Source organism: Erpetoichthys calabaricus, chromosome 8, assembly GCF_900747795.2.
Source record: "Erpetoichthys calabaricus chromosome 8, fErpCal1.3, whole genome shotgun sequence".
Classification (NCBI taxonomy): domain Eukaryota; kingdom Metazoa; phylum Chordata; class Cladistia; order Polypteriformes; family Polypteridae; genus Erpetoichthys; species Erpetoichthys calabaricus.
In genome coordinates, this window is record NC_041401.2 from 78,106,128 (window position 1) to 78,112,475 (window position 6,348).

Sequence of the window (6,348 nt, forward strand, 5' to 3'; positions counted from 1 at the left end):
GTGTTAGGATATAGCAGGTTGGATGATGACTGACTGACATAACTGTCCCATGTGGGGCGGAGTGGTGGCTCTGAGGCTATGGATTTGCACTGGTATCGGAAGGTTGCCAGTTCAAATCCTGTAAACGCCGAAAGTGACTCTACTTCGTTGGGCCGTTAAGCAAGGCCCTTAACCTGCAATTGCTCTGTCCTGGGTATGATGTTAATCTGCATCCAGCACTGCATGTAGGCCCTCCAACCTGCATGGAAAAACATGGGGGTTGGTGGCAGAATTGGCACTCTGGCCACCATAAAAAATCTCACACTGTTCTATTCCATCTGAACTTGTGTGGTGCTGAGGTGTCATCCGTCGCGTGGCTACACTTGGGTCCCAATGTGGGATCCAGAGTTTGTTTGTTATGTGGTGGGTGCAGCAATGTTCTCTATCAGCGTGTGCTCCTAACCTCCTCCTCCTCCTCCTCCTCCTCAACTGTCCCATGCAGTGGTTTGAGCAAAATTTCAAAGGCAGTTACTATATATAATTGCATTTGAGAAAAAAAAATGACATTTGCAGGCTTCTGCTTCACAAAGACATATTTTCTGTGATGGACACGATTTTCTAAATCCTTTAGAGTGAATTTGTACTGCTGTTTTTATATAAGCCGGCCTAACTTGCTCAAATTTGCAATCACAGGTGTTAAAGAGTGGACTGCACTGAAATGTGTTGAAACCAAAGCTTGGCTGGCATCTTTGTAAATATCATGTGAGAACTGCTGCTTCAGAAGCCGACATATTTCTTGGTAATCTATTACAAAATGTATATTTTTATATTTTCCTTTTTTACTTTTGTAGCATTCACTGTAAAAGCCACTATATATACATTACGCTACTTTGTACTATACGATGTAGGTTCAATAAATCAATCTTTTATCTTTTCCTTTAATTTGATTTCTTACCCTCCCCAAGTATCCTCCTCCATTTCTCCTGTTTAAATTGTGACTATATGATGGTGACATACATCTCTCCTCTTTTTGCCCTGACTTGGATAAATTGCTTTGGTGAAGGGGTCTAATGTAATAGCAAAAAGGCAGGAAAAGAAATGCAGTCTCCCTGCATTGCCTCATTTTGTGACCATGTCTAGGTAATTTTGCCTGTTTGTTCCGACTCTGTATATGGAAGCAGCTCCAGGATGGCATCCTCATGAAACCACCAAAATGAATAAAAGGTTGTTTTCATTTTCTGCAATTGTCCACTAGAGGCCCCCCATCCTCTCATTCTGCACATGTCTGCTGCACCCTTGGCAATGCAGTTTCTGTCTCTGTTATTATGAAACATTTGGTAGTTACACAGTGGAGCTAACTTATTATGTCTCAAATTTAGAATAAGTAAAATCAGAAGGTATTTATTAGCTTCTGGCTGGGACCCTTCAAAACACCACATCCTGATTTTGTTTTTTAGTGGCATCCTTCTGAATATTTCAGAGTGGTGTTAAGATCTTGCTCAGCTGTCTGAATGCGCTGCCAAAGGTTTGGGTAAAAAGAGTCATTGTGTTAGGACAGGCCAGGAGCACTCAATTGCATTTTGTGTCACTTGTGTTGCTCAAGACCATAGTGCCCCCCCCCCCCCCCGCCTGCCATTTACTAGGACATACTCATCCATAGAAGTCAATCATTTATTATCTAGCAAACAGAAAAATGTTCTTTCCTAAAATGGATGTTTGAAAAAGAGGGCACTATATGCCTAATTGAGCTATTAGGTGGTCAGGATTAGTACCAGCTTCACTTTCTATACCTGATTGTTACAGCCATTGCACTCATTTAATGCTGCAATCACCATCATCATCAGAACAGTTTAAGTTTTTTTGACCATCTGCTAACAGGAAGATGACATGTTAAGTGTCAATGCAGCTCCACTGAAGCTCACAGAGATAATTCATTTTCAGCAACATAAAGTGTTGTATTTTCTCTCCGATGCCTTTAATGTTTGGCAGCTAAAGGACAAGGTAACTTGATAGGTGTCAGCAGTGGCACGGATATCAGATGAATGCTGACTTTGACATTTCTGGAACAAGAGCCCCTTCTGCAATGGATTTAAAAGATGGCAGGCCAGAGCATCTGCTAGAAGAGATGTGGTAGGAACACACAAAGTGACAGTCCAGCCTGCCTGCTCATCTTGCTTATCCTCCGGTAGGCCAGAATATTACTACTAGCTGCTATTCTGTAAGCTTAGTCAGTAAATGAGACCCTGCCGAAACCCCAAGCACACTAGTTCTCCTTAACAACATACCATATGACATATCAAGCCGTAAAGCTCAGTGTTTCTTGGCCCAGATCTTGATGGAACAATAATGGCTGCTGTTTTTCTTTTTTTGTTATGTAAAATGTGCTTAGGGACCCCCAGTGAGACTGTGGTGGTAGTTGAAACAACAAAAGGTTCTGGATTAGGCACAGCCTATCTGGTAACTGTAAGATGATCATCATTAATGATTGTAGGGTGTTACCTGTAGAACACCAAACTACATACTTTTGGATATTTCTTACAAACAATGTAATGCAGTGAGAAGTCAAATAAAATAACACTGTTTATTGGCTAACTGAACAGATTACAATATGCAAGCTTTTGTGGCAACTCAGGCCCCTTCTTGCCTGAAGAAGACATATTGCATATTGTTATCTTTTTTAGTTAGCCAATAAAAGGTGTCATTTTGCTTGACTTCTCATTGCATCCATAATGGCTAACACGGTACAACACTCTGGTACTACAGACAATGGAATAAGAAGAATTAGATAGATAGATAGATAGATAGATAGATACGTACTTTATTAATCCCAAGGGGAAATTCACATTATTATTATACAGAAATCTTGAGCTTTGTTGATCATATTTCCTCCCAAATTGCAGTATTTTTCTAGCAGGCTCCGTTTGGATGAAAAGTGGCAAGATACGTGGGTTCAATAGTTAAATACCTTTGCATTTTGTTAATTAGAATGACAGCAATACAGATAATGTAAATCAGGGGTGTTGAACTCTGGGCCTGGAGGGCCGCAGTGGCTGCAGGTTTTCTTTCTAACCTTTTTTCTAATCAGTGACCAGGTTTCACTGCTAATTAAATCCTTGTCCCTATATTTTAATAAATGAATAAATGTAATAATTTGTTAATGAGAAGCTGATTCTTGATGTTAATTAAACTTGTTATTTAATTCCATGGCTTGTTGCTGCTCTCATTCTGACACAGCAGACTGTTGATTTTCTGTTTTTCCTAAGACCACCTTCAAGATGTTTTGGTGACCTGAGCAGATCAACCTTACTGAGACCATCACCTTTCTTTATTTTCAGGTGAGCTGGTCATGTGGCAGCTCATTTTGGGGCTCATCATTATTTGGCTGCTAATTAAGGAAAAAGAAACAACTAAGGAGCCTGAGTCAAGTTAATTAAAACTAAGGCAAAAGAAGTTAACTAGTAGCAAAAACTGGTCACTAATGAAGAAGATGGTTAGAATGAAAACCTGCAGCCACTGCGGCCCTCCAGGACCAGAGTTTAACACCCATCATCTAAATTAATAGACTTATACCATAATGACAAGTCATTTGAAATCATGCACTCTGGTACATTTTACCGACATCAGAGCAAAAAAATAGAAGAGTGGCATCTGCATAAGAAGCTCAAATAAAACTGCCCTCGTTTTAAAAAGCTGGTAACTTTGAAAGGGTGTGGAGAACCATTGGTGTCCTGGCGGGGGTGGCCTTGACTGCACAGGGGATTTATGTAGTGTTGCTCTGCACTGCAGTTTCATCTCTGATCATTACACTGGTGATGCCCCTCTCGATAAAATCTACATTTTTTTTGTGATTATTAAACCTCCTCACCCATGCCCTTGCCATCATAGACAACAGTGTAGTTCAATATTAAGCCCTACCTAGTATTGGTGGTAACAAAAAGAATAAAAGGGGTTGTTAAAGTTGATGAGGTAGCATTAAATGGTTGTGTGGTACCAGGACCAGGCCAGTTGGGATAAACAGCACACTGCATGGCACACATAAAGTAATTTCGGGCCAGTTTAGAATTACCAGTTAACCTATGACACCCGTGTTTATGATGCTGATGGAAATGGGACTCACCAGGGCAAAATCCAACACAGCAGATTTACAATTCAATTCAGAGAGTGACCAGGCCAAGATTTGAACTTGGGTTCCTGGAGCTATAAAGTAACAATGTCAAGCTTTTCACCACCATTCCCACTAAAAAGTAGCCAGTTCTACAGACTACATGGATGTTGATTAAGTTTCCATTAGAATTGCTACCAGCTTTCAGATTTGTCTTTGCATACTCATAACTCTTGTGGACTGTCGTGGTTGTTGAGCAGTTGCTTACTATCAATCGCACAAGTGGAAATGCCTTTCAAAATACTGATTATCTTCAGCATTCATTAATGTTTATTTCTTCATCTTCTTCTTAATTGTCACTGTTTGGATACAGTCAAAGTAAAAAAAAAAATACAAAAAGTGAATTCCCATGTGCTAACATTTAAATAATTTTAAAAACTATTGCACTGTCTTTCTGATAACAGAATAAGAACAGAAAAAAATCAGCAAATGAAAGAAGGATTTCAAGCAGAAGCACTCATTGTTCATTTATTCCAAACAGTGGTGGGTAACGAGGCTGACGTAGTTCCGAGTGACAACATTTGTGGAAGAGGAACAACTAATTTAATCCCATTTCATTTCCACTTGAATGATGATTAGCAAGCAAAACTAGAAAATCTTAGTCATACTTGTTAAATTCCCCTAAAGACCTGAAGGAAACATATTGGGGATTTCTGGATTGACACAATAAACACAGAAATTGGGGTAACAACTATGTGTTTAATTGTGACAGGAGTTTGTCTAAGAACTGGAATAGAAACCTACTGTAGAGCCTTCTTTCTCATCACTATATTAATTAATCAGCTTGTTTCAATTCACCGAACTAAAAGCTAACAACAATGTGTTTTTATTGAAGTTCAGTTCAGTAAGAAAAAGCCATGAAAATCAATTCAAGCCAACCTCCAGCACTTCAATTAAGCAGTAACAACTCTTCCATAGTGCCCAGTTCCCATCTTGCCAACCACTGCCCTGTAAATGCTGTCCTGAAAACATCAAAAGTCATTCAAGCCCATGCAGACCAGTGAGTGTGGGGCATGACAGGCACAGGGAGCCCAAAAGCAGCGGACAGACACAGAAAAGACAAATCAAGACTGTGGACACAGTGCTGACTACTGGTGAGTAATCCTGTCTGATAAAAGAAACTGCCTCCCCAGTTGGTCACTGATTGTGTGCTAAGATCCTGAGCTAGAACGTGTTCTGTCTTTGTGCTCATGTGATTTCAGGTATGCCTGTGTTTGGGTGGCACACGTGGTCACAAAACTACATGCATGTGTATACAGAACATTTGTGAATATGTAAGGGCAGCAAAGCAAAGCTGTGCTTGGTAGTTTATTAGTTTTTGTTCTGTAAGCTTTCTCAAAATCAGCAGTCCACAAAATCCAATAAAACAGATGGCACATTTCAGAAAACTGAGATGCACATGACTTGTAATGGCCACATGCATGTGAAATCTCCTGACTGCGAGCAGTGTGCGTATGTCTTATTTTTTTAGAGCTGCCATAAACACATGGACTAACCTATCTTTCACCAGCAGCTGCCTGTTTTATTTGAAGAGATCAAAGTAGTGATTACTGGAGATTGAACTACACCGAGACGCCTCCATAATGAAAGTACTGGGAGAGGAAAGTTGCTCAGGGCATTATCTCCTTCAGATCGCTAGATGGCAGTCCCATTGGGTGGTCACACCACCATGGATTCCACACCACAGGGCATGCTGGGAGTTAGAGTTTGGTGGCTCAGCCCTGTTGGGTTCTGGGAGTGCCGCCAGGGGGTGCTGCAGACACTGTGGAACTCTAATTTGTCGGGCTCCCACCTCACCCGGAAGTGCTTTTGGACCACAAATAAAAGGAGCCAGCTGCTACTGCTCCAGGAGCCAGAGTCAGGAGGGAGAAGGTAACGCTTGTGAGCAGGAGTGGACAAAGAGAGAGAGACAGAACACAATGGGCTGCATTGTACTTTAGTGCATTTGTGTTGCTGCAGTGGGAAACACTTAGGGAAGAGTTTCCCACAAATAAAAAACCTTTTTGTGTTGCTGTGTCTGTGTGGGGAAGTTGGAGTGCCCCCTTCAAGCCACAGGATGCACCAGGCAGGTTTTTTTAGGACCGATCACCAATTTCATGTCAATAGAACTGGTTGTTTTTGATACAGATTTTTTTTTGTCCTTTAATTTTTTTTTTGCATTAAACTTCTGCATAACCAGTTTCGTAAAAGCCTTATGTTCTACTGTA